The following is a 21,111-nucleotide window of genomic DNA, read 5'->3' on the forward strand; positions in this document are numbered from 1 at the left end:
AGGTGCTCTGCAAACCCTCGGACCACCATCAGAGATTTGTTCATGAAGCCATCCAGATATACAAACACAGACAAAACTCTATTCGAGAAGATGAATTCAGATTGATCAATCATTGGAAGGATGTGATAAACTTTAACTGCTATGATTTTCACTCACTCACCCGTATGTCCTCCTTCCCCTGCCCCCTCCCGTTCCTAACTCCTATAGCCAAACTCCTCCTTTCCCGCCCCCCTCCCGTGCCTAGAGAAGCCACAACAGCAGATCTTTTTTCACGCCTGAAGACGGCCGCTTGTGTTGCGACCGAAACGTCGTGTTTTCTTTTATTATTTTTTCTATCTACGTGACTTGACCGAAAGAGCCAGAGAGTATGGATTCCTGCAGTCACGAAAGCTTCAAATCAAGAGAGCTGTTGTTGTTTAGAGTCCTCACAATGTATACTTTTAAATGGTTTATTCATACTCTTGGGTCTTTCGGTTAAGTCAAGTCACGTAAACAATCACATCGTGATCTATTCTTTTTTTATTTACGTGACTTGACCAAAAAACCGAAGAGTATGAATTCCTACAGTCACGAAAGCTTTAAATCAATGGTTTATTCATGTTAAAAACAAATCGGGCAAAAGCCAAACTACGATTGTTTATCAATCGATGTTGTGTGTTGTTCTGCCAGGACATGCGGTGGTGTTTCAGCTTTGCTCAAACCCTCGCCTTCATGCACATGGCCGTGGGCCAGGAGAAATCTGACGGTGACGTGCTGTGGGTGGCATGCTGGTGTACCCAACTGATGGCAGCCACTGGATGAGCCTGCGTGATCTGTCCCTCGCCTTGTCTCGGCGTGGTCACCGAGTGGTCGTGGCATTGCCCGCGACAGGTAATTTAATGGTGGGGGAGACGCCTGGGCTAGACTCGGAGACCTTCCCCGTGCCTTTTTTGATGGGGAGAAGAAGAAGCAAATTTCAGGAAGTTTTTTGCGTTATGTGGTGTTTGTGGAAAAGGGTGGCTCTACAGGATTCCACTTTACGCACTTGGAGAGCATGAATAAGAGGTTTGCCGTAATGTGTGACAGCTTACTCGGCAATGTTGCTGTGATGCAGCGACTTCGTGCCCATAACTTCGAGGTTCTTCTCGCTGACCCCATGGATCCATGTGGAGAAATTGTAGCTGATGTGTAGTGTCTTGAATCACGGACGAATAAACTAATTTGAGGCACACACTGTTTATTGTCTTTCTTCGACACGGTCCCTAACACACAAGGGGTATACGGTCTCCTTACCCGTTAACCTAAGGAGGTACAGCCTCTGGACTTGGCGGGAACTTAGTTTTATACGCAGCATTTTCATCTGGGGGACATTGGCTGGTCTTACCAGCCAGCCACACACATTATTAATACGCAAGACTGTCAGATATAACTGTCTGCTGGCCAGATCCCGTATGGGTATTGTTTGCTGACATTCCATCGAGGTGAAAGATGCAGAGTAGTCCACCAGAGTGTTTACATACGTCCCGTAATTATGTATAGCCTAAAGAGCACACATGGACAGACAATTGCAATATAACTATGATTATTTAAAAATATCCTACCTTCTCACCCATCGTCTTTCCTTGCAGCAATTGAACAAGCTCAACCGGTATGCAATGCTTTTTAACCACATGCACAATGAATATAGTTAGGTCCGTTTATGAAATGGAACGTAGTTGGGTCAATTGGGCGAGTACACGGAAAGACTAAAGTTTCCTAATCATTATCATGATTACCACGATCCATGGGCAGATAGTCCGTAGGTGTTCACTGCATATTTCGAGTACTTTCTACCCATTACCAATATTCATAAACGATGTGTATATGCTGTGTTACCATGTAAGTTGATTCCATGGAATAAGCTCCTGTGACGTTACAACTAGTGTCTCGTTTATTGGTGAATATTCTGTCGTTTAATTTGTGCTTTACTCCAAAGGTTATATGGCGCTATGAAGCACCAACTCTCGAAAATCTCTCAAACAACACAAAAGTGATGTCATGGTTACCACAGAGGGACCTCTTAGGTGCGTGCTGCAATATCTGTATTCAGCTTTTGTTTAATTGCATCCGTCAGTGTCGGCTCCAAGTGCCAAGGCCCCCAGCCAACATGTCAGCACTTCCTCGAGCACTGCACATGCTCACATGCTAATCCCCATTCTGAGATGTGTCTACTCCTTGATGTCATCCCACCATGTTCATCTTAACATTTCTCTTGCCCTTTTGCCTGAGATTTTCCCAAGAAGAAGGGAGCCATAGGGCTCCCGGTGAGCCTCGCATTAATTGTCCGCAGTATGCCACCTTCCTCTGACTAAATCCAACAACATCATTTGGCATCACCGTTATTGTTAACACGTCTTTGTTCATCGTTTCTAGTCCTACATCCTGTTGCCAGGCATTGAGGCCAAGCGTTCATGCTCAGTTCTCAATCGGTGAGCAGGGTCGGCTGTTGAAGGCTGCCATTTCCATTTGCATTCTCTTAATACAGGTAGGAACAACAGGTTCCACACTGCCTACCAGGGATTATTTGTCTGTCTGTCGTGCATGTTTGTCTGTCGTGCACGAATGCGCTGTCCAACCAAGTTCCTACCTGCCCACTCCGAAGGGACGTATTATTCTCTTTTAGAACCAACATCCACATTCCGGAAATGTTCTGCATGCAGTTAACTGAGTTTTCCAATAGAGATCGCAATACATCTATCAAAACAATATGCATGCTGCATGCTCAATTTTCAACGTTTTGCATTTATTTTGGTTAAGTTTAATTCATTACATTTTACTTGAGCTTTGCTTTTCAGGGAGTTTTTTCTCTTTAGAATAAAGTATTACTATTTTTAGTTTCACTTGCAGTTGTTGAGGTTCTTTTATTTTTGGACAGCCTCAGTAAGAAATATACAGTAGTATAAGTTATAGGAATTCCCTGGCCATGTCAAAGCACGAGACGGTGACTCCTCCGTGTAGATATAGCTCAGAGCATCCAACTCTAACGTCAGGTGTGGTTACAGTTCCAAATTACACTTAAGCTCATATGCATTCACAAACTGAGAAAAACGGGCTTGTATAACATCTAAAATCATGATTTTTGACCAAAGCCACTATATGTTCTAGTTCCAAAGCTATGTAACACGCACAACATAAATGAACGAAGCGTTCAAAGAAGCATCCGAATATGTGTGTTGTATATTTAACTTCTTTCACACCGTACATCGCCAACCGTGCTAATCGAAGGTTGTCCCTGTCTGGCTGTGATGGTGCCGGTGGACGGCAGCCCACGCTAAGACTCGTGTATTCGTGACGCACGGGGGATCGCACGGCATCTACGAGGCAATCTGCTATGGCGTCCCCATGCTCGGCCTGCCACTCTTCGGGGACCAGTTCGAAAACGTGGCCCGCATGCAAAGCAAGGGTGCAGCACTGGTGCTCAACATTCACTCCCTCGACGCTGGCTCTCTCGCCTCGTCCATCTCCACAATCGCCACCCACAAGAGGTACGGTGGTGGGGCGCTGCGTCTCAAGCGATTGGCTGAAAATATCGCACCAATGGGGACTTGTGTAGAAAAGGCGTGCAGTTCCATAGCACTCTGCCATTCCACGCTCTTGTATTTTGTAAACGTGTTTCGAGGTTTGCATTGTTGCATAGAAATAGTGTCAGTGACAGATATGATGTTGGCTAAATATGAGGGTTTAAACTTGGAATAAATTATGCAATTTTTGTTGCTATAAAATGTATCACCAGCTACGTGAACAGGTGATTCAAAGCATGCACCAAAACTGTCACGTGCAACAAGTGTCCGTAAACGTACATTTTGTTCATCCTGTGGCAGCGGACAACTCTCTCAGTGTGACAGCAGTTTCTGGGTGGGTTTTTACGGTCATGCGAATTGGATGATACTACAGCCTTTGCCGTGTCTGATTTTCTTAGCAGCTACAAGGAGAAGGCATCACTTCTCTCGCGTTTGCACCACGACCAGCCGGAGAAGCCCATAGACAGGGCAGTGTTCTGGTTGGAGTTTGTGATGCGGCACGGTGCGGAGCACCTGCGAGTGGCGGCTCACCACCTCACCTGGTACCAGGAGGCCGGCTTTGATGTGGCGGCGTTTCTGCTGGCAGCCATAGTCCTGGTGACAAGCGTGTTGACTGCGCTCATCACGATCTGCTGTCGCTGGCTCTGGAGGGCCAAACACCGTAACGCCACTGTAGGCAAAGAAATGGCAGCCTCTAAAAAACTCAAGTAATTGTTATGTTTAAACCGATTTTTCAAACAGCCACGCATGCTTAATTCGGACAGTGGGGCAGCCTTTTGGCAAATTCCCTTCAAATCATTGAATAGAGAATGCTCTTCTGGAAAAATGATTCGAGATTATTTGCTGATTAAAATTTAAGGTTGTGATTTGATTTCTAATTTTTAAGAAAGTTATACAAAACTTAAGAAGGTTTGTATAAAGTCAATTGAGTGGTTGCAAAGCATAATACCAGTGGCCCTGTTAATGAGGTGATAACATTGCCCAGATCAGACATGGTCACACCAGAACAATAACGATGGACCCTTTAATGAAGGATAAGCAGGCAAAAGTCTCCTTCATATATCTGTCTCTCCACAACAAAATAGAGGAAAAAGTATTGTCTTGAATGAGACATTGTCTGCTCATATATTTTGTTCCTTTAATTCCCCACACCAACGTGAATGATTGTTTTGTCTTCAATAAAGGGGCCATCACAGCCAATGCCGTTTCTCGATTGTGCACGTGAGAACACGTCCTTGCACCTTAGATCATCGTGGCCTCGCACCTTTGATTTGTGTCACACATAGGAATACACGTGGAGCAACAATTGGAGGATTAAAGAAATGCATGCAAATCAAACCTTCCCATTACATTTTATACACTAAAGTAAGCATTGGGGCTCAGAAAACTAGTGGCAGTATCCAAGTCACAGTATACTATACTCCAAGCCTTAACTGTTTGTTGCGAGGAAATCTATCCTAGGCAATTGGAAGGACCGTGAACCCCCCTCGTGGAAACAACGGACCCGCTCACTGTATGCCCTGACCGCAATGGAGCACCGCAGTTACAAATTAAAAGGGAAGGCACGGGAATTCGAGGCGGTATGGGGCCATCATTTCTCAACAACCCCGTCTAGCACAAGCTACTGAACTTTACCATGGTGTAAACTTGAATTGAGAATGGTGAGGAAGTGGGGAGGTGGGGTCTTGGTTTCATTGTACCCTCAGTATATCTTACGTGAGTGAGAGCTGATCTCGTCAAGGAGCATAAACAATCACGCCAACTCCGGTCACACTTGCAGAGGCTTTTGGTTAGTCATCAAACAAATATGGTCACTGCATCGCGCAAATGTAAATGCACTTCTGCGGCCGTCTGGAACGCTCTTCTGATTTTAAGAAGCCACTGGAGATATGCACTTTTTAATCTTGATTGAAAACTAATTTCTTTAGAACTGCTTTTTGTGTTTAGTTTGTTGTCCTTTCCCCCGCACCTCTGATAAGCACGGTTGGCTATGTACGGCGCGAAAGAAGTTCAACATACATACAGGAGAGTGGGTGGGTGTGGGTCCATTTTTTCCTTTCTTTTATTATGTTCGTTATCTTTTTCCTACCCCCATGCCCCCATTCCCCACCTTGGTTAGAACTTGAACCCTCTATACCTTAGTAAGCTCCTGTCAGGGAGTGAAGCCAACACAGGAGGCGCAATCTCCAGACCTACCAACCCTACTTTGCATATGCGCGTATCCTTTGTTGTGACTGTATCAAACGGGATCTATTAAAAAAAGAAACGTGACCCTTCGTTGTGTGAGCCACAGTACAGATTCATCACTTTAGCCATGATTACATGGCCACGGCTGCCTGGGTGGTTCTCAGAGGGCAGGCGCTGCTTCCAGGCTGGCAAGGCCGGTGGTGTCTCGATGCCAGAGGTCGCAACCGGGTACCCGATACCCGTACCCTACCCGATACCCGGCTACCGTTTGCGACCCTGGTGCTGCCGGGTACGGGTAGGCAGTGAATCACTGGTGAGTAACCGTTTGTCATTCATTTCCCAACGTATTGTCTCTTCTCACAATTCAAGTTCCTAGAATCAACCCACCCACGCCTGCAACATGGCTTCATCCCAGAGGTCGCAATCAGTACCCGATACCCGTACCCTACCCGTACCCGGCCGGGTACGGGTACGACCGGGTACGGGTACCCGTTTGCGACTCTGGTGCGGCCGGATACGGGTAGGCCGTGAGTCACTGGTGAGTAACCGTTTGTCACTCATTTCGGGTAGGGTGCGGGTAAGGAATCAAAACCCGTTTGCGACCTCTGCTGTCGATGCCCGGTCCAGCAGGCTAGGGGCCAGCGCTTTGGAGGCTGGTGTCGGGGCAGAAAATTCCTGCTGGAGAGAACTGTGGAGCTGCTCCTTTTTCTTCTTCTTGGTTCTTTCGGTAATGTCATGTAGAAGGGAAATAATAATAAAATAATAATAAAACAATAAAATACAATTCTCACGACGTTTCGGCCACAACGCAAGCAGCCGTCCTCTGGAGCTGCTGTTGGTGTGGATGCAAGATGAATCCAACACAATACACAACATAACAAACACAGCAACCACTACAGCACAATATGATAACATATGAAATAAAACTGAGAAAAAAAACGAATAACAAAATTATGGTATTATTTGAATGATTGCAGTGACACAATACATATATTTATGTGCACAACATATAGATAAGTGTCGGTGTGCTGGCCTGTTCGGTTTTGTTTAGCCTCCTGGATGCTTAAACATGGCTCTTCAGACTGGAACTGAACAGATTCAGCTGCAATCTCGACACACGGCGTAGGCTATCAACTCAAGTGTGACGTATCGAAAGTATTTGTATGAAATGGCAGAGCTCCACTGGGTGGTGTATTAGGTAGAGAAACGGTCCCAGAAGATAAATGGTGACATTAAATGTTCATTCTGTATGATAGGAAGTGAAATGGTTCGATAGAGGCGCACACACTGTTATGGGAAGGCAACACTATTTATTAACAACGTGGAATCACACGACATATAGTGTGGTGACCACCGACATATCCTTGCTAACACTGACACTGAAAACAACTGGCGTGGCAAAGCCAGGAGGGCTACTGCTTGGCCACGCTGACTTGAGGCTTGGTTTCACTCTGCACGAGGCGTCTTCACGAGGCATCTTCATCCCGGACCAGAGCAGCCCCGCACCAGATGCGGATCCTGCTTATATGCGCCTCGGTGTGGTCAGGCCACACCCAGGCCACGCCAACCTTCGAGAACCCTCGAGAGGGCTCTGCTTCTGGCCACGTGGCCTCCAAGGTCCCCCCGGGGCCCCCGGCCCCCACCTTGATCCGGTCACGTGTCCGGCCGGGTTCATACAGAGTGCCACGGCCTCACACGACCCCTGTGACACTGACCGATGGCCTCCAGGTTCCCCGACCCGGCCGTGCCACATCCACACGTAGTGACGTCATGTGTGTATAGACCCACACGGTAGTGACGTTACAAGTAACTACAGAAGTATTTATCTGGCAAGCTACAATGAGCGTTTTGAATTAGCTCAATTAAAAAAGAGGGATGACATTGTCATCCTCTCAGCCGACAAAGGCAATGCCACTGTCATCATGGACAAAACAGAATACAACACCAAAATCCAAGAGCTACTCAACGATGGCAGCTATACAAAAATAAAAAAGACCCCACCAACAGCCTCGTCACCAAAACCAACAAAATAATTTCTGCTTCAACCGCATTAATTGATCAGACCAAACAGTTCTCGTTGAAACCTTCTGCAGCCAGGCCACCAAGATTGTACGGCTTGCCAAAGATACATAAAGAAGATACACCTCTTCGTCCCATTGTCTCTACTATCAACTCCCCCACTTACAAACTGGCTCGTTTTTTGTCTGAAATCCTACGGCCTTTCACTGGAAAAACCACCTCTGCGGTACAAAACTCAACTGACCTGGTATCGACAATCAAGGGGATTTCCCTGTCCCCAGACGACCTGCTTGTCAGTTTTGATGTGGTTTCCTTGTTCACCAAGGTTCCTGTGCCTGACACCATCGCAATCATTGAAGACTTGGTTCATCAAGGACTGAATGCTGGGGTACCCCCCCTGGTGAGACACTGCTTAACCAATACATACTTCACCTGGAATGGAACCTTCTACAAGCAAACTGAGGGCACCCCAATGGGCTCCCCCCTATCTCCGGTTGTAGCCAACATTTTCATGGAGAAATTTGAGACTGACGCCATCCAGACTGCCACTCTACACCCGACCTTATGGAAGAGGTACGTAGATGACACTTTTTCATCTGGCCACATGGCCGGCCTGCTCTAGACCAATTTCTCGACCACATCAATTCCATACACCCAGCCATCAGATTCACCATGGAAGTCGAAAAAGATGGCAAGCTACCCTTTTTGGATGTCCTAATTAAAAGGAGACCTGATGGTTCAATGAGCCATTCTGTCTACAGGAAGGCCACCCATACGGATGCCTACCTAAAACCGGATTCCCACCACCATCCATCCCAGAAGAACTCCCTCATCAAGACTCTATACCATAGAGCCCAATGCATCTCCGACCAGGAACACATTGCCAGTGAACTCAAACACGTACGCCAAGCTCTTAAGGCTAATGGTTACTCCGACTACACAATCCGCAAGGCCATCACTCCAACCGTCAAGAAGGATCCTGCTGAGAAGCCTTTCAAAACCATCACCTTACCCTACATTGCTGGGGTCACAAAAAAGATCTCCAAAATCCTGATTAAACACAAGATTCAGGTACGATTCAACACTGTACATAAAATCCGTGATCTGGTTCCGTCTGTAAAAGACGTGGTTCCAGACATACAGTACCCTGGCGTCTACAAACTAAGTTGCCTCTGTGGTAGCAGTTAAATTGGAGAAACCAAACGACATGTCTCGGACCGCATCCGTGAACATAAAGCTGACCTGAAACACGGTAGGACAAACACCTCAGCCGTGGAAGATCACTGTTACAATTCAGTGGGTTCACATGACATTGACTTCTCCAAGACAGAGGTTCTCTGCAAGCCATCTGGCTACCATGAGAGATTCGTTCATGAGGCGATCCACATATACAAACGCAGAGACAATTTCAACCGAGAAGATGGATTCTGGCTCAGCAATCATTGGAAGGACGTAATAAACCACTTCGGATCTTAACTGATTGTTGTTCACGTTTATGGTGACTTTCAGACCGCAGTCCACTCACTGGCATTAGCTGTGTATCTTGTGTTCTCCACAGGGAATGCATTATTTGCTCCGCTGCGGATCTCCTGCCACCGTTTTCCCATTCACATGTTTCATTGCTTCTACATACTATTAACATGCCCTCCCTTTGTTAATGCTACCCCCCCTCTCTTTGGTGCTGCTGATCCTGCATAATGCATGGGCATAATATGACTTTGAAACCCCCCCGCCCACCTCCTACGCATTTCCCATGAATATGCAAAATTCCTCTTGATATGCACATTCTTTTGTTAAGGCTCTCTTCATCTTCCACCTCCAACTCAGCTTATATATAAGCTCCTAGCTTGGCAGTGTCTCATTCTTCACCTGAAGACGGCTGCTTGCGTTGTAGCCGAAACGTCGTGAGAATTATTTGATTTTATTATGTTTTATTTTTATTATTTTATTACTTCCCTTCTACGTGACTTTACCGAAAGAACCAAGAAGATGAATCCCTGCAGTCACGAAAGCTTTTAAATCGAAAAAAAAAGCTACAGTGTGTGTGGTTGTGTGTGTGAGAAACGTTTATTTATTTTCCTTAAGTAATCATTGCACGTTTTTCCCCTTGAACAGTCGAAATTGAAGTTCAAATGATGTGGCTTGTGTTAGCTGATGTGTGACAAGTAAAGTTTTAGTTTGGAAAATTATTCCATCCGATTAACTTACTAAGCGTTAATATGAGTAATTGAATAACATGCTTAATTATAAAAGAAATTAGCTTGCCGCACAGGAAACTAAAACAAAAGGCACGCGTCGGCTAAACGTGTTCAGTTCAGTCAATTTGAATTACTGTCACAACCCAGTTTAACATTTATTCAGCACAATATGAACAGAAAAGCGTTTCCCTCTCGAATATGTTGAAACTTTATGTTGAAACATGGGTGAGATTTGAGAGATTAGTCGGCATCATCAGACAGGAGACTTAATTCTATTTTAATAGTCATATATCTGTTTGGAGAAATTTTTCATATTCTTATAGAATTAATATAATACATTTTTATTATATTGTACACAAACAGGCCCTTTTAAAACATTGATACCAGACAATTTATGGTGGGAATAATTAGCTGGGCTGTGGTGGTGTCTGCCTGTAATTCATTGTGCAGGGGAGGGTTGGTGGGTCACACAGATGTTTGTGAAACTCCCTTTCCATTGGCGTTTAGGTGCCTGCCGTTTCCTGGCTTGCCATGAAAAGGCGGTACGGGCAAAGTGCAGATTAATTTCATTTGTCCCTTCCGTCTGGGATAGTGTTTCCCCCTCCACGTGTAGGTTTTCTCCAGGTGCTCCAGTTCCCTCCCATTTATATAAAGGCCCAGTAATTATCTGAAAACATCTTAATATAGAGAGGACTCCAGAGATTGGGAAATTGTTGGGGTCGGCTCACCATCTGGCTGCCTTCAGCTTCACTAGTTCATCAGCGCTGTGAGATGCCATTTGCATGAACAACACGATATAAAAATAAACATGATTATATAATATTACCCATGACTGAGGTTGTAGTATCGAGAATAGTTTTAGGATACCGTGGTGTATCGTCATCCATTTTAATGTATTCCAAATCAAACATGACATATTGAAAGTACTGTGTATATTACAAGGGGAGTTAGGGTGGAACACTTTACCATAGTTATTTACATCTTATCTTGACATAAATAACTATGGTAACACTTTTACCATAGTTATTTATGTCAAGATAAGATGTTTTGTTAAATTGGATTGGCGAAACAGGGATAAAAAAACGCATTATACCACTCAACTTTCTCCAACATATCTAAAACTATTTTCTTTATACGTGTTTAAGTGTAGCTATCATAATTAGCGTCATTGTGCAGAATATATGCATCACAATAAATAAGTAAACAATACATCTTCATACATCTGTGCCTCTTCATAAAACATAAACAAAAATACTTTGAACACATTACATCAACCATTCTGGCAGTTCATAATTTCAGCCGCATTGGTTCAATGCAGGCAAACTCTGGACCAGTTTCGACAGTCAGTGTCTTATCAGCAGTCAGGCTTGCTTGAACTTGTGAACTGCCAAATGAAACAGGAGAATTTCTCCACAAATCTGGCTGTCGCCTGATGATGCTGGTTGTAATTACTGGTGCAACGTCGTACTCAGATTGTAAATGTTGTGAATTTACTCTCCAACACACCGATGTGCTGTACTAGTGTAGTGACTGTGATTGTCACTGTGTGGTGCCGGGGTTACGAAGCCACGGCGGAGAATGTGTTGGCATTATGTGTAGCCCGCTTGTTGGGTGTAGTACCAGCCCTAGTGGGGCTTGGGTGAGCGCTGGTCAGCGCGGAGGCACCACATACAGTGTGCGGTGCGGGCTCTCGGTGAGGGAGCGAGAAGGAGTGTCAGCCAACCAGGGTTACGTTGGGACATGATACGCTGGTTGACCTGCCGACACGTGACCGGATGATATTGGAGGGGGGCCACCGGTGGGGCCGCTGGGCGGTCACGTGGTATCGAAGGGCTCTCGGGGAGCCTTCGGGAAAGAGCTCGAGAGATCTAGAAGGTGGACGGGGCGAGGGGAGGAGCCAGCCCCAGCCCAGGCCGATATAACGGGGGCCCCGTAAGGGAGGGGCTCGGGGTTCTTCGTGTGCTGGTGTGAAGAAGATCCACGTCGGGTAAAAAGAAGCCTCTAGCCATGCGTTACAGGACCAAGCTCGTGGTCCAGGCCAGAATAGCAAACCGTGTCTAGTTCTACCGTAGCGTGGCTAGATGAGCATGCAACACCCAAGTGTATGTTGTGTTATGTTATGTTGAGTTACTGAATAAATAGTGTTGCTCCCAAAACAACATCTGCGACTCAGTTGGACTCACTACACTAGTAACGAATTGGAATGTTGTTCAAGTGACAACCCTTACTAATTGGCTGTGTCGGGTGGTGGTGGTGGGATTAAAGATACATTTATATTTACGTTATATAACCCCAAAAAAATTGTATTATGGATGATATAGGTCCCAAAAGCCTATGTGTTAAACTGCCAGATGTTGATTATTATAACGCCATCCTTTCTCGAATTCCAGCAAAGCACCTTAAACTACAGCGGTTTCAAAACGACCTGTCACACACCGACCTCAGCATTAGGTGTAGTCATAAGGCTTCCATGGCTATGCTAAATTAGCTTGCACTGGATACCAATCAAATAAAGGACCCAGTACAAAAATCGCTATCCGGTGCCATAGATCTCTTTTTAAAGGACTCCTGCCACACCTCTCCACCCTTCCCACTCAAACCACCACAGAAAACCTACGCGTCCTACGGGATACATCTGTAATAAAGGACTCGATCCTGGGTCTGTCTCCGTTGTCCTTTAATCGGGTTCTTACACTTGTCCCACACGGCCCTCGCTCAGAGCTCTCCCCTTGGCAGCTCCATAGCTGCCCTCGCTCCCGTAGCCTCCACCCCTCTGCAGCTCCACTGCAGATCCCCTGTGCAGTCCTCCGGCTGCCCTCACTGCAGCTCCACCGCTGCCCTCACTGCAGCTCCACCGCTGCCCGTCGTTCCTCCGCGCTTGGTCACCGCTGGCCGACGGTGCCAAGTCTTACTTTCCGTGTGTGTGTGGCGATCTTGCCACTCCTCGACCTCTGCCCTGCGTGGCCTCAAACTAACTCTATCTCCCACACTCTCCCGTCTCTTCCGGTATCTCTCCCTTAAGACCTCACCCCTCTCTCACACGTGACCTAACTCCTCCCCCCCATGACGTCATATCCGCGAAGCCGTTTACGCCCGCATTACACCACCCTCCCCCGTAGAGAAAATCCAGCCGACCTCGGCTGAACAATAACGAGACAAGTAATGCGAGCGAACACAACCATCACACATTCAAGGACAACGAAGCATACAATAAATATAACAACAACAACAACAAAACACAACAGTAAAATTCAACGAAATGTAAGGGACTTTGAGCGCGTTCGGGTCGCCAGTCCGTCCCGGACGGGCGGCGGCCCTCCTGCAGACCGGGAACGTGACGGGGTTTTAGGAGCGACAGGATGAAGTCCTCCTGTCGCTATTGGAGGCCCGTCAACGTCCCGGTCCCGTGTCCCTGAAGGCCCAGCGTCGGGGGTGCGTCGCGATCGTGTCTGCGACGGGGTCGGAAGGGCGGCGGGGCTCGGAGTCCCCGCAGCCGTGGTAGGCACACCCCGAGCAGAGTCTCCTGTCTCCAGCAATGTCACGGTCGGCTTGTCTGTAAAAGGCACGACAGGCGCTCTTGCAAGGTCAACAGGCACAGGCAAGGATGAGTCGGCAGCCACAGACCCCGGCAAGGCAACATCGGGAGATGACGCATCGTCTCGAGGGGCCACATATGGTTTCAAGCGCGACGTGTGAACGAACCAACGCCGAGCTCCAAACCGAACACGTGCAGACTGTGGGTTGGGAACCTCGATGAGGCGGACCGGCCCTTGCCATGGTTTGTGTAATTTAGGAGAGGTACCTGGCCGCACCTGCGGGCAATGGAGCCAGGCCATGTCCCCCACCTTCCAGGGGCACTCCCCCTTCGAACGTCCAGCACACCGCTCGTTCCGGGCCTGGGCTTTGGCAGCAGCCATGCGGGCCCCTTCCCGTGCCTCAGTAACCCGGCGAACGGTATCCCGAATGTAATCAGGAAGAGGCTTAGCAGGTCCCCTCACTCCAGTTCCCAACTGCACATCCATTGGCGGCACGTTCTCGCGACCGTACATAAGAAAAAACGGCGAATATCCTGTAGCCGCATGCGGCGTCATTCGGTATGCCGAAAGTACCCCAGGGATATGCAAATCCCAATCCGATTGTTTTTCACTCACGGTATGACACAACATTGCGGACAATGTCCGATTCAGCTGTTCGACCATACCATCCGTTTGCGGATGGTAGGGAGATGTCCGTATCTTTTTAGTTCCAAGAGCCGCGCACACCTCCCCCAACAATTTAGAAGAAAAATTACGGCCTTGGTCTGTGAGGAGCCTCTCCGGCGCCCCCTTGTCCATAACGTACCCGAATAGAAAGGCGTCTGTGATAGACGCCGCTGACTGGTCAGGCAAAGGCCAGGCCATCGGCCAGCGGGAGAGGGACTCCACCCCAACTAGCAAGTATTTATTTCCCTTAGTGGATGGCGGGAAGGGTCCCAAAATGTCCAACGCCACCAATTCATTAACTCTAGACACCTGAATAGACTGTATGGGCGGCACAGATGGTTGTTTAGGTGGTTTTCGCCGGGCACAATCGGGACACGCGTGAACGTGACCGACGACATCCGTTGTCATGCCGTGCCAAAAATAGTCTCGCTGCAGCGTCAATAGGGTCTTCTGCACCCCCAGATGTAAAAGCGTGTCCCCATGCAGAGTCCTAATGAACTCGTACCACAAGGATGCCGGTACAACCAGACGCCAGCGTTCCTGTAACCCTTCCCTCCACATCAGCAGACCATCGCGGAGAGCGGTTTCTGGCATAGGTGGGACAAAGTCATTGTTATGCAAGTCCAAGTCGAGTCGCAAGTCATCAAATTCATGACTCGAGTCTGACTCGAGTCCAAGTCACATGACTCGAGTCCACATCTCATAGGTGGGACAAAGTCATTGTTATGCAAGTCCAAGTCGAGTCACAAGTCATCAAATTCATGACTCGAGTCTGACTCGAGTCCAAGTCACATGACTCGAGTCCACACCTCTGGTTTCTGGCATACCCCCCGTACCCAGTCCCCCACTCTTCTTCGCAGTCCGATTCCGTAACGAGACCAATGAACCATCCAATATTTGTTCCCGAATCCACACAGCCCTTGGAAGATTCAGAATCCCATCAGCCGGTCCCGGCTGCTTTGGAGCTTCAGGCACGTCGACCGCCAATGCAACAGGCTGAGGGGGTTGCTGAATCGGCGCACATCTATGCGTCCCCGACGCGCACGCGCAAGGGGATCGCTGCAGCAACCTAGAAAGCGCGTCCGCATTCGCGTGACGCACCCCCTTCCGATGGTGAATTTGGAAGGAAAATTCTTGCAGCATGTCCAACCACCGCGCAAACTGGCCGGATGGTTGGTCCATCTTAAGAGCATACTGCAAGGCCGCATGATCCATGCGAATAATAAACGAACGACCGTAGAGATACGGTCGAAATTGGCGGAGAAAGAAAACAATAGCCAAAAGTTCCCTGCGTGTGACGCAGTAGCGAGTTTCTGCGGGAGACAAAACCCGGCTACCATACGCCACCACGCGTTCCACACCACCTTTTGATTAAGACAACACGGCCCCAATGCCCGTGTCACTCGCATCCGTATCCAGAATGAAGGGGTGATCGAAATCAGGATAATCTAACGTCGGTGCCGTAGCCAGTCGATCGCGCAGGCCCTGAAACGCCACCTCTTCCGGCGGTCCCCAAGCAAATTTCCTTCCTTTACCCGTAAGGAGGTGCAAGGGCCTCGCGATCGTCACAAAATCCAGAACAAACCTCCGATAGTATGAGGCAAACCCCAAAAAGCGACGTACATCCCCCACCGTGGCCGGGGTTGGCTAGTCACGGACGCATGCTGTCTTGTCCGGATCCGTGGCCACCCCGTCCGCACTTACGATATGCCCCAAATAGCGCACGGACCGTTGCAGTGGGTGACATTTCTTAGGCTTAAATTTCAAATTTGCGGAACACATCCTGGCGAACACCGCCTCCAACCGCAGTAAATGCTCATCAAATGTGCGGCTGAAGACGATAATATCATCTAAATATATCAGACATGTCTCCCACTGCAACCCCGTTAACACCAACTCCATCAACCTTTGAAATCTGGCAGGGGCAGCATTCAGCCCCATCGGAAGACAATTAAATTGGAATAACCCCTGCGGCGTACGGAAAGCAGTCTTCTCCCGCGAGGGCTCGTCAAGGGGAAGCTGCCAGAATCCCGAAGAGAGATTAAGCGTTGAAAAGAACTTCGCCCCCGACAAGGCATTGAGGGAGTCGTCCATACGCGGCAGGGGGTACGCATCTGCCACAGACACTTTATTCAATTTCTGAAAGTCGACACAAAATCGCAATTTGCCATCCTTCTTTTTAACCAAAACAACAGGCGCGCCCCATGGGCTGTTAGATGGAGATATTATATCCGCAGCCAACATGTCATCCACTGCCCCTCGAACCTGATCTCGCTCCGCCTGACTCATCCGATGCGAGTTCAACCGAATAGGGGAGCGTTTTCTGTGTCAATATGATGGTAAAGCAACGAGGTGCGTCCCAAGTCCAAATCGTCGGAGCTAAACACATCAGAATAACTGAACAATAATTTACGAAGCGCACAACGTTGTTCACCGGAAAGGGAAGAATTTTCCCCACACAATTCGGCGATCCAGCGATCATCAGCGGCACCAGGACCTGAAACACCACCAACCACGTCCTGGCAGCCCAGATGATCTTGTGCCGTAAACGCCGTAGTGGCATGTGCCACAACCGTACCAGCCGGCACACACACATTTTCGGTACTTGCATTAAGCACCTGCAGAAACGGCTGCTGGTCAGGCCGGATAATAGTTTGCGCCCCAACGAGCGCCGCTCTGCCCGTTATAGTGGCGGACGGCGACAGCAAAATCCCAATTGCACCCTGACGACCAGGTACAGGCTTCCGATATCGCAAGGGGATAAGCATCTGTGAGCCAGGTGGAATATCAACAGATACCTCGAACAGCGCCTGCACCTGAGCGACCAGGGCAGGTCGCCCCCAGGGCGACGGTAGAAATGTAATTTTTCGCCCACCCGGTAATTCAATGCAGTTTTGATTAATTCGAATTAGAATGGGCATCTTGGCCAGGAAGTCAGTTCCCAACAAGCAAGGAACCGCGAGGGACCTCGAAATTAACACAATTCCCGAGGCCGACACTCCCCCGATAGATATTGTAGCGTCCACCTGGCCCACAATGCCCATGCTACCCCCGTTAGCAGTGACGCAGGAATCGTAAACCGGACGCACGGCCTCAGGTGGGATGTTCAACAGATGGAAAATGACATCCGATATAATGGTCGCGGACGCCCCTGAATCCACTAACACACGTACGTCCACCCCTTGTATAGAACCAGGTACAGTGGACGAACCAGTAGCGGCCGAGACGACCCGCCGTGCCAATTTACGCCACTGCGTTACCGAGCGACGTGGCCCAGTCGATGGCCTCCCCCCGTTATTAACAACAACCGGATCGCACGACAACGGTGATGAGTGAGGTGTCAAGCCTTGCCGGGTGTCTGGTGCGCACCGACTTGCCTGTCCTGGAGGATCCTTCCGTGGCACGTCCGCGGACGAGGCCTCCTGCTGGGGCGGACCCGGGACGCGGGCCCAGCAGTCCCTGGCGTAATGGCCTTTACGGCCGCAGCGGAAGCAGTCGATGTTGTTGCGCCGCGCCGCAGGCACCCCGTCCCGACGCTCCCGTGGCGGTGGCACAGATCGCAGCCCCGGCGCACTGCGGGTCGACCACTGAGCAGAGGCGGCTGTCAGCTCCTGCGGGCCCCCCCCGTCAGGAACGTACCCCGCCTTCTTGGGATCCCAACCCGCGGCACCTCCCTCGACGATGGGCCCACCCGTCCACGCCATGACTTGCTTCCAACGGTGCAGGTTGAACTGGGCATCAAGACATTTAGCGGCCGCCCGGGACGTATGCTTATCGTGGCCACACACCGGCATAGGAATCCCCAAATCCCGGGACAGCTCGAGCATCTTACCCAAGATGAGAGGTTCGAGCAGGTCAGGCTCCGTCTCCGGGTATGCAGCCATGGCGAATTCCAATACCGCACCCCTGTATGCCACCGGCGACTCCTTGGGTGCTCGCTGACGTTGAACAAACCGGCGATGAGCATCATCCGGTGGCTCATATGCATCTGCCATCTCGTCGAAAACTCCTCTCAATGTTTTCTTATTCTCTGCCTTTATGGAGCGGAAGAATCTCACCGACTCGTCATCGAGAAGAGTCGGTAAAACCTTCAATGCCTCAGCGTCCGTCCACCTTGCTGAGCATACCGCCGCCAGAAATCTGCAGGCGAAAGCACTCCAATCGCCCCCGATGGAGAATTATTTGACGGTCGTGATATGACGACTGCGACTCCTTGTTGCACCGTCCTCAGCCGATGAGTCACCAGGCGGCATATTCAAAATGGCGTCGCATCGCAACGTGTTAAAGATGGCGGAATCTCGCCGAGGAGAGCGCAAGATGGCGGCTTCCCGCCTTTCTTCTCCTGCCACGCCCAAGATGGCGTCTTCTTGCCGCGTGGCCAATGGCGCCAACAGCGGAGGCAAGGCAGCAACCTGTGGACCTCCATCGGCTCTCCCCAACGCCGTCCTCGGCGTGACGAGCTCGCACAATTGCGCGAGCACGATTTTCAGCGTCTCCAGCTGCGCCGCCATCTGCCTCCATCGCCAATCCGCGTCCTCTGGTGCAGACGGGTCCACCGATGCGGCGACATCTTGGACTCCCGGACCCGCACTTGTTCCCGCACGGATCTCCTCCTCCATCGCAGGCAGGTCGACCGCCCGAGGAAGGTCGTCGTCGTCGGATGATGTAGCAGATGATGGCGCAGGAATATTCTTTCTTCTGAGCTGTTTTGACATGCCGTTTCACTTCTGACACCAGTGTAATAAAGGACTCGATCCTGGGTCTTTCTCCGTTGCCCTTTATTCGGGTTCTTACACTTGTCCCACACGGCCCTCGCTCAGAGCTCTCCCCTTGGCAGCTCCATAGCTGCCGTCGCTCCCGTAGCCTCCACCCCTCTGCAGCTCTGCTGCAGATCCCCTGTGCAGTCCTCCGGCTGCCCTCACTGCAGCTCCACCGCTGCCCTCACTGCAGCTCCACCGCTGCCCGTCGATCCTCCGCGCTTGGTCACCGCTGGCCGACGGTGCAAAGTCTTACTCTCCGTGTGTGTGTGGCGATCTCGCCACTCCTCGACCTCCGCCCTGCGTGGCCTCACTCTAACTCTATCTCCCACACTCTCCCGTCTCTTCCGGTATCTCTCCCTTAAGACCTCACCCCTCTCTCACACGTGACCTAACTCCTCCACCCCATGACGTCATATCCGCGAAGCCGTTTACGCCCGCAATACACATCTAACAACTTATTTATTACACTCGAAGAGTTTGCACGGGGACACGGTCAGGATTGAGTGTAGGGGTCATGAAAAGAGTAAGGGTCCACCCTGAGAGAAATAACTGAAGAATGGCACTGGCAAGGAAAGGTGGGGGAAATGGGGAATTGGGGAGAAACACAGATTGGCACGGAAGAAGGAGAGAAGGGAGTAGGTTATATAACGGGGTAGAAAACAAAGCCGGAGGGCTCCGTGAAAGAAATGACTGGTCGTCAACAACAGTGGTGGTGCCCAACAAATGTTCTTGTCGATGTTGATGGAACAATAATGTTCCCTAGCAGGACGACTCGTGTGGACTCCCTTTCATACCCAGAACCAGGGACTGTTTTGGCTGAGCGACGTTTCTCCGTAGCTGCACTATCAGCCATCTGGAACAATTTCCCACTGCACACACGCAGTAACAGCATCCAAGCACCACTCATCCTCAAGAGACGGTTCAAGGCTCTCTCATGTTCATGCCGGCGTATGAAGGACTCCTAGAGTTCTGGCTCCGTGCCTCCGAGTTCTCAATATAATATTTTGCTTTCGATTCACGAAATAAGAGTGGGTAAAACATAGTTTTTTTTTTATTATAGGCAAGTATGTTGATTTTATGCACTCCCATGAGGCCTTATGGCTGATCGAATTTGCAAAACATACTTAATGTTGTATGTAGGGGGATAGATTTGAAAGACAAATAGGTAATTATTATTTAAACAAATGTTTCTAGAAAAGCTGACCAGGCCAATGAATAGGTAGTACTGCTTTTATTTACACCCTCACTTCTTTTTGGAAAATTATTCCAAGCTTGTAGAGTGTTGCGCTATTCAACTGGTTAGAACGGTGCGCTGTGTAACGTGTTTCAACGTTTCGCAGTGTTCACAGCGTAGCTGCATTCGTGGTGTTTTGATAGTTTATAACATTTCTGCCACGCTCCTCTTAATTTGACGATTGCCTTCTCTGCTTCCGAATGAGCACAATTTCTGCAAAGCACAGTCCCCTAAATCAAGATTTGCTGCCTCGTCCGAGCATCTAATTTACTTCAGAGAAAAAGATTAAGCAGTAAGTACGAAAAGTATGTTTAGAATATTTAAGCCAAGTACCTGGATTAACGCTGCGTTGGTGTTGGATATATATTGTCTATAACAAAATATAACATTCAGTTATTAAACTGGTGAGGACCCATCACCTGTTTAATCTATGACGGATATCTAAAATGTAGTTTTTGTGGGGAGTTTAACATTGTTGGAATCTTAAAATGGGTTATTTTTTGTTGTAAACCGTTTTGTTATGATTGCTTAATAGCAGTATAAATCCGTGTGGTTTTTCTTAGATGAAGGCATTTTCTCAAGTTGGGTCTTCCTGATAATTTTTTTGATTGGCTTGGCTGCAAGAATTTTTCATTTCCAAATTCATCGAGATTATTGCACATCATCTATACACTATAATAATCTGTTTACATTGTATCTACTAACCAGTACAATACAGTATATAGGCCGTTAAGATGTATCGTTGCACTCTGTAAGTTGCTGTTCCAACAGTACGTACAAGTGCTAAAAATTTGCTTTTTGACTACATGTCATTATCCTCGGACCAAATTCTCCATTGTAGTTACTGTAGTTGATGGTCTGAATTTGATTCAGCATGTTATTTGATCAAATTCCAGCACTGAGAATTAAAATATCGGTTAGACTGTCATGCGATTAACATTACGCTCGTATGCAGAGCGGATGGATAAAGTG

At 48.7% G+C, this 21,111-nt stretch overlaps 1 pseudogene; it reads left to right on the top strand.

Annotated features, from left to right (window-relative positions):
* The first annotated feature begins 672 nt into the window (after positions 1–672).
* LOC144936574 (UDP-glucuronosyltransferase 2B13-like) lies at positions 673–4,334 on the top strand (annotated as a pseudogene).
* The last annotated feature ends 16,777 nt before the right edge of the window (positions 4,335–21,111 follow it).

This window comes from Lampetra fluviatilis, chromosome 1, assembly GCF_964198595.1.
Source record: "Lampetra fluviatilis chromosome 1, kcLamFluv1.1, whole genome shotgun sequence".
NCBI lineage: Eukaryota > Metazoa > Chordata > Hyperoartia > Petromyzontiformes > Petromyzontidae > Lampetra > Lampetra fluviatilis.